We start from the raw sequence: 15,494 nt of genomic DNA on the forward strand, positions 1-15,494 counted from the left end.
GTTGCCTGATAATATGGGGATTGTCAGTTCGAATCCCCGTGTTACCTCCAGCTTGGCCGGGCGTCCCTACAGACACCATTGGCCGTGTCTGCGGGTGGGAAGCCGGATGTGGGTATATGGCCTGGTCGCTGCACCAGCGCCTCCTCTGGTTGATCAGTATAGTCTCTCTTGTAGGGCAGCTGTCTGTTCTTCCCCTCCTTATGATCATGTTTTCCAGCTCACGTCCCACCAAGGCTATTTCTCCAATTACTGTTTACAGACTTTGCTACACTCAGTGAGTTCCTCATACATTTGTCTGCTATCAGCTAACAGTTAACAATAGGCCTTTATTTGTTCACATGGAGAAGGCACTTTATAACTGTACTTTTGTTCTATTACATAAGAACTTTAAGCATATCTAAGCAATATAGACTAAAGATAAACATGGTATAGATCATACGTGGTCAAAGAATAAAAGTGAGCAAACATCAAATATGATTATATGGTAGATAAATCGCCTTCACACCCACTAACATGCGTTGCTTTCACCTATCGAGGCTCCGGCTCTGCACTTGAGTGCGTGTAGGTCCTCCTAGCGCCCGCCTCCTATAAAACCCCACTATCTTCGCTGCTTGTCTCCCTTTGAAACGCAGTAACAGAGACTGGGGTCAGCTGGGCTTGTAGTTAGAGGGCTACGCAGATACTCACAGAACTAGAGTTACATCCAGGTAACTATTATTTCTATGTCGTACGTGCTCCGCCCACTGACAGGCTTTGCTATTGGTTTACACTTAAGGCAAAGGCTGAGGGAGAAGTGTACTTCCAGCTGTCTCTGTACTGCCACTAGCCTGATACCAGTCACAACAGTAACGTATGTAACAACAGTCCAACTGTCTAGCACTGCCCACCCTGATGGTCACGTACCATACAGCACCAACCAATCCAATGCTAGACATAACCAACGCCTCAGTCTGCACCAGAGAAGCCCCCCCCCCCAGACCATGTGACAAGCACCAAATGGGAAACCAATCCCGCAGTACTATCCCTAAGACGTGAATGCACAAAGGTCGAAGTAGAGGATGAGCAGGCTGCTAAGCAGATGTCCTCCACTGACACTCCCCTGAAAAGTGCCATAGAGGATGCAACGCTTCTAGTAGAGTGCGCCCTGAGACCCACTGGAGCAGGGTGGCTCATTGCACCATAGCTGTCATGGATTGCATCACAAAGCCAATGAGCAAGCTGCTAAGAAAACAGCACAGCCCCTTGAGCCCGACCACCATGGCAGATGAACAATTGTTCGGATGTCCTGAATTTCACATAGAAGCAGCGTGCCCACACTGGGCACAGGGTGAAGAGGTGCTCTGGTAAGGAGTAAAAAACACACAAAAGCGAACTGAACATGGAGGTGATGACCTTTGGATGAAAGGAAGGGTTGGGGCGCAACTCCACCAACTCCTTGTTTTTGCTGACAGCCATGCAGGAAGGGTGTACCGACAAGGTACAAACATCTCCTGCCCTCTTGGTCAAAGTGAGAGATGAAGTGCCGCCTTGATGGACAGACACTCTAATTCCACCTGATTTAATAGCTCAAAAGGCAGACCCATAAGCCCCTCCAGAACCGTCTGCAGGTCCCACTGAGGAACAAAACGTTGAGTAGGGGGCCTCAGCCTGCAGACCCCCAACATGAAGCACTTAGCCAAGGGGATGACTACTGACAGTCGAGCGGCGAAAACTATTGTGGGCCGCTGTAATCGCTGCTGTAAACATTCCCAAGGTGGAGGCAGCACGGTCACATCAAACAAGTCCTGTAGAGACTGCAGAACATCCTGCAAAAGGCAAGAGCAATGGTTGAGGTCCCTGGCCTTGCATCGCTCCACAAAAACCAACCAGCACGTAGAATCAGCCCTGGAAGTGGAAGGGGAATGCACATTTTGAATAGTCACGATCAGGAGGCCCAATTCGCACAATCTCAACCTCTCAACCTCCAAACCACCAGGCGCTGTCCCAGAACTGGACATGAGAGAATGGCGCAATCTGCCTGTAGCAGGGCTGTGGGCAGGTCCAGGACTGGCCATAGATCCATCACTGACAACCAAATCAGGTCCAGGAACCACCTGGTGCCTGGGCTCTGTGGTGCTACAGCTATCATCAACAAATACTGCATCCAAACGCTGTGAAGCAACTTCATCATCAGCCGTAGGGGAGGAAAAGCACACAACAGACCGGGAGGCCACACTGGGTGGGATTAACGCATACAGCCCAAATGGGGGGGGGGGTGTCAGTCACCCTCAAGCACACAAGAGGGTGTGCTTGGGGCTGCGGTTGAGCTTGGGCAGCCCCGAGCACACCACTGTGTGAGTTGCTGAACCATAATGGCTTATCATGGTGGGCAATGGGCTAGCTGCTCGATGGCTGACTGTTGAGATATTTTTTCAAATTAAGTTGCCTATGGTAGATATCCCATGGGCAGAACCCCTTGCACATACGCTCCCAGCTCGAAAGTGTGCATCGAGGAACTACAGTGACTACTTACCAATGAGAAATAAATTGTCTATTGGCCTTGCTAGCTTCATTAGCTGAGAGCCTAGCATCAGCAAGCTGATTAACCTTGATAGCATCAATAGCTACATCAGACTTAATTATAACTTGATAAGCCATATTAGCCTCACTAGCTAAATTAGCCTTCATCCTTACCTGATTAGCCTTGCTAGTATCGTTAACTACAGGACTATCGGAGCATATATAACTAGCCTTGTTAGCCTTATTAGTTAGCTGACTGGCCTTGGTAGCTACAATATACCTACCCATGCTAACAGCTGAAAAGGCTAGAGGGCTGCAGATAGCAATATTAGCCTCAACAGTTAATGACACTGACATGCTGCTGATAGAAACAGAAGATAGTGGAGCTGAGGCTGGGGAAGGGTGGGCCACATGCACCGCCTGCCCCTTATTCACCTCAGCTGGGGGAAAAGGGGGACCTTCCCCTCTGGCCCAGGTGGAGTGCCTCAGAAATGACAGTGCTAGCAACAGAGGAAGTAGAGAAGGCCGAGTAAGGTTGAGGATTGGGCCACCGCCCTTTATTTTGCAAAGTGGCATAACCCTGTTGTCTCTGACCGAAGATATTAGACCAGACAGGACCCCTGCCACCGCGGGAAGGCGGAGGAGCTCGAGTGGGCCCGGAGCTAGCACAGGTGGTGGCCTCGATGTGGGGCCTCTCCCAAGGGAAACAGCGCCAGTGGGATCTGGGTTGTTGTCTTGGCTGCTGCTGCTAGGGGTGGGAACATGTGACCTCAGTTGCTCCGGGCCGACTCTGCACAGCCCACAAATGCCTGAATGTCTGGGCTGTAGAGGGACTTGCATGAAAGAGGGGTTTTGAGCAAGAGGCTCCGCTCGTGCTCCTTCAGGGAAGACCGGCCTGACCAGAGGCTCCTGCAGCCCACCTGCACTGCACACATGACATGGCCACCATTAATGACAAAGGCTTTGGACATCTGGAGGATGGTGGCGGCTGTCATGTGGACCTCGTAGATCTCAGAGAGCTCCAGCTAGGAGCACTCCTGGGTCAGCTTGTCAATGGAGCCAGCCAGGAAAGCCAAGTTGCTAGCAAGTATCACCACCTGGGAGGCACCGGTGTAGTGGCAGTCGAAAACGATATTGGTGAAATGATCCCACTCATAAAACAAGCATACTGCGGCCATTACTCCCATCCCTGTTAGCTTTGGGTCAATAGAAACTCTGATAAGCAATGGGCTTAATTATTATGATGTGTTTTGTAACACTTATAAATTCTGTTATGATTTGTTCAGAGCTTTCTGCCAATGATTCGAATAAAGAGCAATAAATTCATTATTTTAAAGTTGAAGCACTTACTGAAAGTCAGCTTTAGACTGGTAATTTCAAATGTCTGGGTTTACTGGGACTATGCTACTCTTGCTGCTGTTCATTTTCTGAAAGCTTTTAAGAGCAATTACTTGATAAGTATAAATGCTGTTGAGTTGAGTCCAAATGCAATTTGAATAAAATGACCCTCTGTTTAAAAGTATATAAATGGTATTAACATGATTCAACGGGAAATGTGTTTCTGTTTATGACTATGAAACAGGTCTGAAGTAGTTAGGTTTAAATGTTTTAGAATACAAATAATTCCAATGGCATCCAAGAGTACAAATGGTCCTAAGCATACACTTGATCGGTCAATGGAAAATGTTCTCCCCTTGTAAGGGATCCCTATCCCCCAAAATTTTGAGAACCCCTGCAGTAACATACTTGCATTTATGACAAAGGACAAAAGGGTAGAATGGGCGTCTCCTGTGGACAAACAGCGCATGCTCTGTCTGGAAAGATGACATGACCTTAACGTTAGCTAGAATTTTACTGGCAATAAAACACATAAAAAGAATTTTTAACTTAACGTAAAGAAGGACAATTTAATCTAAGACAAATAATATCCAACCAAATAAAGCCAGCTCAAGTTTTAGGTGCTTTTTAAGCTAGTTAACAGTATTTTGTCCACGGACATTTACGGACGCTTTACCTGGTGCAAATCTTCCGTTGCTTGGAAGATTGCCCATAATCCTTTGCTATTACTACTCAATGCAGGTACCAATTTACAACAGCAGGTGGCATAGTTGTCACATTTAGCGGAATTTAGCCTGAACATTTTCAACTGTTACACGTGCGTCTATCTAGCTGTCTGTGTGTGCGTGCGTGTGTGCGTGTGTGTGTGTGTGTGTGTGTGTGTGTGTGTGTGTGTGTGTGTGTGTGTCGTGGTGTTAAGTGGAGTTGAAGAGAAAGTGCGGCCCATGACAGAATGTCTGGCTGTGTGTGTACGTCCAGCCATCCTTTGGAGCCAGACCGTCTAGCTGACTGTCTGCTGTTGCGCATGCTGCCTGGCCAACAGCAATGCTTTAGCTACTGAGAACAACAGGGGTGGGAGTGGTTGGCGACAGACGGAGTGGGAATCGTGCTAGCCCTTATCTCTGTTTCTCTCTTGTTTCTGTCTCTACCACTTCCCATCTCTAGCTCATTGTTTTCTTTGCATTTAACAATGTTGTCTTTATAAAATTTGTTGAATTCTGTCGCCATGAGGTTTAAAGAAGGTTAACTCTCTCTGACTCCTGCTTTAAAAAAGAAGTTTGTTAGGCTTTTTTGTCTAAGGGTGTGTGTGTGTGTGTGTGTGTGTGTCTGAGAGAGAGAGAGAGAGAGAGAGAGAGAGAGAGAGAGAGAGAGAGAGAGAGAGAGAGAGAGAGAGAGAGAGAGAGAGAGAGAGAGAGAGAGAGAGAGAGAGAGAGAGAGAGAGAGAGAGAGAGAGAGAGAGAGAGAGAGAGAGAGAGAGAGAGAGAGAGAGAGAGAGAGAGAGAGAGAGAGAGAGAGAGAGAGAGAGAGAGAGAGAGAGAGAGAGAGTGAGTGAGTGATTGCAGCAGTGTGTACTTTTGGAACTAAAATGCTAATAAAAATAAAAGGATGGGGAAAAGAGTACAAAGAGATTCAATGTTTTCATTCAGAAATTCTACAAGGCGATTTCTCTCAAGTAACATTTATATATTGGCCATATCTTCACATTTGCTGCAAAGGATAATGTGCCTTAACCCTGACCCTAAGGACAACTCTTTGGGTGAATTACACTGACAATCAAAGAAATCCATCTGCTTTTTTCCAGCTATTGCAAGAAATAGTTACCCTGTGGACAGCCTGACAAAATTGACTTTTGTATCATCCTTTACAGTACTGGACCTCTCAGGTCACTGGCAACAAGTCTGCAAACTGTTCCCAGAATCAAAACAATACATGGTGAAGCAGCATTTAACTGCTCTGCTGCACATTCAAGGTATCTGGAACAAACATTTGCTAATATTAAATCAAGACTAAAAAGTGATATTTTAGCTTTGCCAATGTTTTCAATTACATTTTCTGGCTGTTATAAAACTGTGCCGTAATTTACATTTTACATGTATTCTTCTAGTACTTTTTTGTTTTTCACCTTTTTTTATTATCATAGTATCTTGGTTGGTCTGGTAGATGTGCTAGGGTTCAAGCTGTTTTGGAAATTATATCCCTTCCTTAGAGCAATTGCAGTTTTACTGTTTTATTGTTACATTTGTAAAGCACATTGAGGGTATGTGTTGTGTATTAGACCCCTGAAACTGGTTGGATGATGACCACTTCAGGGGTCCGATCAGAGAGCACAGTCATCAGTTTGATTTAAGTCCTTTACTTGCAGAGTGGTAATAGTACAAGTAATACAAATGGTACAGCGTAAAGGTGCACATCACTATAATTTCTGAAATAAACACAAAGAAAAAAATGCATGAATGTCTATAAGTTGTTACTGGTAGCCAGCATTAAAAAAGCATTTACTACTACTACTACTACTACTACTACTACTACTACTACTACTTTCGGCTGATCCTGTTAATGGTCGTCACAGCAGATCATCCGTTTCCAGCTCTTGCTGTCCTCTGCATCCTCCTCTGTCATGCTAGCCACCTGTATATCCTCCCTCGTCACATCCATAAACCTCCTCTTTGGCCTTCCTCTTTTCCGCTTCCCTGGCAGCTCCATATTCAGCATCCTTCTCCCAATATACCCAGCATCTCTTCTCCACACATGTCCAAGCCATCTCAATCTTACTTCTCTTGCTTTGTCTCCAAACTGTCCCTCTAATATACTCATTCCTAATCCTGTCCTTCTTTTTCACTCCCAATGAAAATCTTAGTGTCTTCAACTCTGCCACCTCCAGCTCCGCCACCTGTCTTTTCATCAGTGCCACCGTCTCCAAACCATATAACATAGCTGGTCTCACTACCATCTTGTAAACCTTCCCTTTAACTCTTGTTGGAACCCTTCTAATAATAATAATAATAATCACCATCCTCGTCATCATCATTACATTTATATAGCACTTTCTAGACACCCCAAGTGCTTCACATTGAAGGGGGTAACTCACTTCAACCACCACAAATCACTCCTGACACTCTTCTCCACCTTCTCTGCCCTGCCTGCACTCTCTTCTTCACTTCCCATTACTTTGAACAGTTGACCCCAAGTATTTAAACTCACCCACCTTCACCACCTCTACTCCTTGCATCCTCACCATTCTGCTGTCCTCGCTCTTGTTCACGCATGCGTATTCAATCTTGCGCCTATTGACTTTCATTCCTCTTCTCTCCAGTGCATACCTCCACCTCTCCAGGCTCTCCTCAACCTGCAGCCTACTCTCGCTACAGATCACAATGTCATCTGCGAACAGGATAGTCCACAGAGACTCCTTTCTGATCTCGTCCGTCAACCTGTCCATCACCATTGCAAACAAGAAAGGGCTCAGAGCCGATCCTTGATGTATTAACAAATCATTTGAGGAACATAAAATTAGATCTGCATCCTCTCTGGGTTAATATTAAATATCAAAGGTAGGTGTAATCCCTATTGTTATAATAACATACTGAAACCACGTACCACGTGTTCACAGTAATACAGGGTGAGCGGCTAGCCAATTAGGTTAGCACTTAGCACGGCTAGTTTCAGACCAAGCTAATTACTGAAAATGGGTCTTTACCGACATTACAGTAGTACAATGAATACACTTACACTTGGGGTGGCACGGTTGCCCAGTGGTTGGTACTGTTGCCTCACAGCAAGAAGGTCCTGGGTTCGAACCACAAGCTGTCCTTTTTGTGTGGAGTTTGCATGTTCTCCCCGTGTCTGCATGCGGCGGCGGCGGCGGCGGCGTGTGTGTGGGGGGGGGGGGGGCTGCTGATACAACCACAGTCGTGTCTTTCCCAAAGAAAGCAAAATCTGGGTTCCAGAAAAGAAAAGAGAAAAAGGAAAGGGAGAGAAGGAAAAATCAGGGAAAACAACTGTTGTGTAATTTCTTCCAAAAAAAGGCAAGCTAGGAGCGTTTAAAAGAAAGGTGGCTCGCTAAGTCCTACTACTACAGCTAGGTAGCAGCTAGCTAGCTAACGCTTGACTCCTACTACCTGAATATTGTTGCAAAAACAGGCAGCGAAATTTCAGAAAGTATTCGAGTACCCTAAGATGCATCAACGTTTGAAGTGATAATAATAATAATAATAATAATGCTTTTTAGTTGTGGGCGCCGTTCAAAACACTTAAGGAAACCTTAGAGAACACAGTAAAAAAAAAAAAAAAGCAGAAGCACTGTATCAGACAGCGTAAAATCAAAACAAAGCAGGGTAGACAATAAAAAGTTAACACAACAGAGAAGTATAAAATTAGCATTTGCACAAAACTCAATGAAGCGTGGATCAGACTGAATATGCCAGTTTGAAAAGGTACGTTTTGAGATGGGATTTGAAGGTTGAAAGAGAGTCAATGTTGCGAATTTCTTGTGGGAGATACTATACATTTTTTTCAATCACTCCAAGATAGGTAAGTTAGGTTAAGGTTAGGTTAAGTTAGGTTAAAATAGTTTAATGTACTGTGATTGTAAATAATATACAGTATGCTAGAACTAAAAAAAAGTGAGGTATATGGGGCCTTCGGCTGAGCTCTCCATCACTGGCAGGGGGGTGGGGTGGCAGTTGAGTTGGCGGTGTCTCGCAGAATCCAATACTGCCTTTGTATTTCTGCATACACCCGCTGTGTGCCTAGGTGAATCAGATTTTCCTTGATGTTTTTGATGAGGACTCAAAGAAGGTTGGATCAATTCATCTGGATGCATTTGCTGACAGATGTGTTTCATCACTGAGCTAAGTGACCTCTTCAGTCTTCAGTCAGAGGTCACTTAGTTGAGTGATGAAACGTATCTGTCAATAAATGTATCCAAATGAACTGATTCAACCTTCTGTGATTTTCTTACCTGGCTTATTGAGCATACATCAAGACACTTTGATGAGGAGCTTTGTTGCTGGGTGCCTTGGGTCTAGCACAATGGGATGGATCTCCCCTATGCTTGGATTCTGCAGTCTTCGTAGTCTCCCTCCCACTCAAACCATACAAGTTGAGGAGTACCACTGTGGAGCAAGGCTGGCCAGACCACAGACCACAGGTTTCTGCACCCTGACATGCTTGTCAAGTGGCCTTCACCAACATCTTCCACTTACTGAATCGGGAGAGACTTCAGGAATACTGATGTTGGCCTCTACTGCCATGAGGCAGCAGAAGGTGATGCCTTGCAATTATGATGATCCCACTGCTGTCACATGCTCAGGCTTCTTTGGCCAGTGTGCAGCACTCTGCTTGAGGAACAATGTCCCTTGACTCCAACAACTAGGCTCCACCAGAGCCAGGAGTGGCTTGCCCCTTATAAGGTCATCAGCCGAATTATTCTGGGTGTCCACGTACCGCCAGGCCTGCCGGTCAGTCAGCTCCCGTATCTTTGACATGCGGGTCGCAACAAACACTTTATACCTGCAGGAGTCTGATCGGAGCCACTCCAGAACTGTGCTGGTATCAGACCACAGGGTTGTCTGCTGAATGGGGAGTGTCATCTCAGTCCATAATAAGCTTGGCCAGTTGAGCTACAGACAATACAGCACAGAGCTCCAGGCGGGGCATAGACTGTTTTCTCTTGAGGGCCAACCCTTGACTGAGCCATCACAAAGGAAGTGTGAATGGCATCACCTACGGGTACTGTGAGGTAAGCCACTGCCCCATATGCCCATTTGGGGCATCGCAGAAGATGTGGAGATCATACTCTTGGTCTGCACCTTATAAAGACTGGTGAGTAGCAGCGGGGAATGGATACTATGCTGAGGTGTTGCAGCTCATTATCCCAGGTTTCCCAGGCATGCCAGAGGGCTGTAAGTAGATCTGGATCATCCCAGTGCCTCTGCTTGAACTAGAGCTGCTGAATGAGCACCTTGATACATATTGTGAATGGCACAATAAACCCCAAAGGTATGGTGTCAGCAGCACAATTCCACCTAAGGCCTAAGGTAGGCTACAGTGGGTTGATCCGGTTTGACTTAGCCATTGTGTTGTAGCTGAATATCTTGGCATCAGCAGGAAGATGGGCTACCATAGTTGGTTGATTGCTTGCCCACAGTCTGAGATCAAACCCTCCATTAGCCAGCAGGGTACGGAGTTGGTTTACTCTTTGCATGGCTGCAGATATGGTGGGGAAGCTCTCGAAGCAGTTGTCCATGTAGAAGCTCCTCTTTACTGACTGTAGTGTATTAGGATAGTTGTCTTGGTGGTTACAAGCATGTTGCTGTAAAGCAAAGATGGCACAGCATGGGCTACTCATTGTGTCAAATGGCAGCACCTGCCATTCGTACACATCTGGTGGGTCTTCACAGCATAGGTCCTTTCAGATGAACCGAAGGAGCGGTCTATCCTCAGAAAGGAGACAGACCTGATGAAATATTGAGTGGATGTCTCTGCTCACAGCAACCCGGTGTTGCCTGAATTGTAGGAGGACACCTAGCAACAATGGGCCCAGGTAGGAGTTGGCCATTCATCGAGGTACCATGGTGCTGGAATGAGCAGTTGAAGACCAGTCGTAATTTTTTGTTGTGGCACACAAGGTGCTGAGGGAGATACCAAGCCTCCATACACTGCTCCACCTCCTTAGACAAAAGCTTCTTGACATACCCTGTCTGGATAAACTTGCCAATCACAGTTGAGTCAATAGATGCCTTCTCCAGTTCTTTCTTGAGCCACTTCTCTGTGTCTCTCAGGTGAGCTATGACAGAATGTGTGGAACTGTTCATCTTAGGCGCTCCTGTCTCCCTCAAGAGAGGGGTTGTATAATGCTGGACTCCCTCAGCGTTGACTCGCTGAGTTTTGGATTTCAGAAGGTTCATGGCTTCCTGAACTTCACGAGAGTGAACAACCACTTTTTCATTTCGAAAGGGCACAACGCCGAGTTGCCATAACCTTTTGACATTTTGGTACTAGAGGTCATCAGCACCAGCAAATGAGAAGAGACACTACTGCACCGAGGTTTGTTCTGGCACACACCCATCGGCACCTTGCAAAGCCTATCCAAGGGCAGTGTGGATTGCTATGGGTCCACCATTAGCTCCTCTGCAAATTGGCTTAGTGGCAGTGATAAGGTGTACATGATCTGACCAAAACAACACTAGTGGACACACATTGAAGAATGGCTGCAGTGGGATCCAACGTAAGTTAGGGAGCCGTCTTTGGAGCATCTGAACTGGGCAGGTCTGCTCCACCAGGTCTAGACCTGAAGCAGTGAATGCTCCCTGCACTTTGTAGCACTTCTGTGGGTTACTGTTGAGGGGAGATTTCAAAGCTGACCTTCGACCTCCGGAGGTATGTAAGTTCTGTTCACACGGTGCATAGGGCGAGAGTGTCACACTCACCATTTAACTGGAGCTGCTGGACAGCAATTGGTAAAATCATAGTCCATTGTGCTCCGTCATCCAAGACAGTGAAATTCTCAATTGACTTGACAGGACCGGGACCACCTTCTGGATCACTCTGCTTGATGCAATCCTGGGTGTCAGGTAGAGTCGATTTTCTGAGGCCCTTGACTGTGGATCAATGGAGTGACGTTGGGGCTACATCATGAAGAACCTATAGATGAACGCCACCGCAGTCGCTGCAGGTTTTTTTGGAGGTTACATGCCTCAGGCACATGGGCACATGCACACTTCCAGCAGCACCTTCCTTTTGCCATCCATTTCCCCAGGTCTGCTACTTTAATATCACAGCAGCAGCTGATGTAGTGCTCTTTGCTGTCACAGAAGAGGAAATGTATTTTGAATAGTTTCTTAGAGTGTGGGATTACTGGAGTTGCTCGATTGTGTAGGCTCTGCACTGTGATATACAGCTACATTTTGACCTTTGCCCTTAGGCAGAGTATTCTCCCTCCCATTTCTTGGAGGTTTCTCACTTGATACCACTGCACCAATCTGCTGGACTGGCACTGCTGCTGGGCTTAAACTTGAAGCGATCCATTAAAGTTCTGTAGGCTGTATGGGTTAAGGCTTGTGCTGCTGAGCTTACCCTGCAGCTGCAGATATTCAATAAGCCCATCTCTGTGATACTTGGGTAACTTAATGAGTAAGTGGTCAACATGGGAACAGCAGTCGATACCCCAGGGAACCTCAGAGAGCAGCATACTCACCAATAGGTGGACACATAGAGTGAAGCTCTGGATGGTGCGGCCATCGCTGGTTTTCACACAGGGTGCAGTTAGAATGGCTGCTATTTCGCTTTGTGCCAGTTGGTGTGTTTGCCCGTACTGGAACTGCAAAGCTTTCATGGATACCGAATATGGTATGGGTGGTGGCAACAGGAATGACCAATCATTTGAGCCTCAGGCAGTTTGAGGTATTCAAGTAGCACATTGTGTTTATTTTTCTCATTCAGCTTTGGGTGAGGCTCAAGCAGACTGTCTAAGGCCAGCTTCAAGTTAGCGAACTCTTTTTTAAGTATCTGTGGAGAAGTCTGGGATTTTGGGTTTCAACATATCATATGCTGAGCAATGTGGCAGGCCAAAGCTGAATGGGGCCAAAGCCTGGCTTGATGGCAGCTGCAGTTGAACAGTAAGTCACCCGCTATTGGAGCAGATGATGGATGCTGAGGTGGCATCATTGACGGAGGCACAGGAGCTTGATGAGGCCCGAGGCATCACTTGTGGTAGATAATAGTGCAGTGAAGAACATTGAAGAACACACTTTGTCCTTGTACATACATACAATGAAATGTGTCCTCGGCATTTAATCCATCCTATGCTAGGAGCAGTAGGCAGCCACAGTGGGCAGCTGTAGTGCAGCGCCCGGGGGCCAACTCCAGTTTTTTCTATTGCCTCAGTCAGGGGCACAGACAGGAGTATTAACCCTAACATACATGTGTTTGATCTTGGGAGGAAATTGGCGCATCCGGTGGAAACTCACGCAGACACAGGGAGAACATGAAAACTCCACAAAGAAAGGACCTGGGACAGCCTGGGGTTCAAACCCAGGACCTTCTTGCTGTGAGGCAACAGTGCTAACCACTGGGCTACCATGCTGCCTGTGCAGTGCAGCAGGATAGCTGTAAGACACAGCCATGGGCTTATAGGCAGAGGCTGTGTAGCAGCTATCTGCTGTTGTACTTGAGGATGGAGGCCTTGTCCAGAATAATCATAGAGGTGAAGTAGCCCTGTGACCTGCAGTTTCAGACGGTCCGGCTTTGTAAGGGGCATTTTATTGTGGTCAATAGGTCGAAGGTCAATAACATACATACAATACATACAATACCATATTGAAGTAATTTTGTTTTTATGTTAACCCTACCGTTTCCCATATCAACCACTTTTTTTTATTACATGACCCTTCAACCTGCTGGACACAGGAAAAAAAGGCTTAAAAGATCTTTGTGGAAAATATGACTGGAATGGTGTTTTTCTTATTTTAGAGTTTTCTACCCTTTTAATATGAATTTGGCATGGCCAATATTCCTGTTCTCCTAAAGTCAAGGATTACTTTCTGTTTCACCAGCAAGTTTCTCTGAGAGAACAAAATGCAGTTCACACTATTTCCCCCGGATCTACCTGCAGCTATATAGGCACATCATCTTTAGGGGATGTTATTTAAAATAGAGGGACACATTACACTTATCAGCTCCCCACCCAAGCACACTACCAATTACGCTGCCTGCAACACCCCACCAAGAAACACCAATGTTCAAACCACAAACCTCCACTTTGCAATGTTACCATATATATTTGTTGAGTCACCAGAATGCTGCCAAAGTCTACCTTGTACATCACCTAATTGGAATAATTCAAAAGAGGTATACATTATAAGATAATATTAAAATTTGACAATTTGCTGGGGAACTCCTGTCTGAGATGCCAACGATGACCCCTGGGGGTCCCCAGACCCAATTTTTAGAACCATTTCCTTTTGGCTTAAACAGCAAAACTGTCTCTTTGTTTGCTACAATTGTCCAAAAAACAAAACAGCCATTATTTGATCACTTGTCATGATTGTTTGATTATCATATTAAATGTCAACCATGGGTATTAATTGCTATTTTTCACGTATCTGCGGTTAGGACCATCCATGTGAAGTTTCGACAAGGCACAACTGGAATAACGAATGGCTTTGGCAGGGTCTGGAAAATTCCTGTCAAAGATTCCCCAAAATTCCTTGGATTTCCTTAACAGTGCGTGAACACGCAATGTGGCAGGAATGTGTTAATCTTACAATGTACTTGTAAAAAATAACTTGCATATATAATCTATCACATCTGCAAAATTTCACTTGATGGTGCCCCTTTGAGCTGCCTGGCCAAATATAACACTATCACAACACACTGAGGCCAAACCTCTACGTCACCGTCTATTGTTGTTGTATATTCAAGGTAACGATGACATCACTTTTCACATTTCAAGGCCACAGCACACAAGTTAAGGTTGCATATTACCACAGCAAAACATTAGCCAATACAACACTGGAAGGCATGTGTTGACAACTAACGCAACAGTTTTGTTCAAAATTCTCTATAGTTGTGGGAATGTTACCTCAAGGGCTCAGGGGAGTAGATACAATAAAAGTGAAATGACAAGCTAACCTGGCTTTCTCACCTCCGTCTCAGTATGACTGACAGCTTTATACAAAAGCTGAGAGAATTCCCATTAATCCACTTGGCCAGTGGAGACCGGGGTATAAGAGCAGGTACTTTGTTGGATGGTTCACTGTCTGCACCTCTTGTTCTGTACAACACCTAAACTTTCCTTTTGAAAGACTATCTGGTTACTGCTGCGGGAAAACAGGGCAGTTTTATCTGCTCCAGTCACTGTGATGAGGCAAAATTAAGTTCTTCAATTTCAAACACCTTCAGAGCAGCGGACCAACAAAATGTCGCTTTTGTCCCGTGGAGACAGGCCCTCTCAATTCCAGCCTTTTCTATCTGTTTTTAACACCTTGCTTGAGACAAAGGGCGAGAGATGAAAAATATTTCTGTGCAGCTCAACACGACGACTGACAAGATGGCTGTGCTGTGGATGGAGCGTGTCACCACTGTTAAATAAAAAGCTTTGATACGATGAATAATGTGGAGTGTGTGTGTGCATGTCTGTCTATCTGTGTGTGTGTGTGTGTGTGTGTGTGTGTATGTGTGTGTGTGTGTGTGTGTGTGTGTGTGTGTGTGTGTGTGTGTGTGTGTGTGCGCACGCGCGCGCACGTGTGTGAGCAAGAAAGAAAAGAGAATGACAGAATGCCGCAAAGCTTTACCTTAAAATATTGATGTACTTCTCTTGGATATTTAGCTTAAGATGACACTTTCAACAACCTCATTGCTTCTGTCATTAAAGGGCAATGCCAGCATCTTCTGGTTTGTGATGTATAGAGGTTAAAATTACACATCCCAATAATCACTCATCCTGCTAAAGCACACACACGTCTGTGATTCTTGGCTCATATCTCGCAAATGAATCTACTGTGCTGTGTTTGCAGTTCACACATCGCAATTTTCATTCTGCTCCCCAGACATTATCAGAATACCAGACTCTGTGTCTCTGGGTCAGCATTAGATTAGCATTATCCTAAAACATTATGCAGCTACTGTTTATAGACGTCACTCCCGCCCGATGAAGC

This window comes from Lampris incognitus, chromosome 4 (assembly GCF_029633865.1).
Source record: "Lampris incognitus isolate fLamInc1 chromosome 4, fLamInc1.hap2, whole genome shotgun sequence".
NCBI classification, from domain to species: Eukaryota; Metazoa; Chordata; class Actinopteri; order Lampriformes; family Lampridae; genus Lampris; species Lampris incognitus.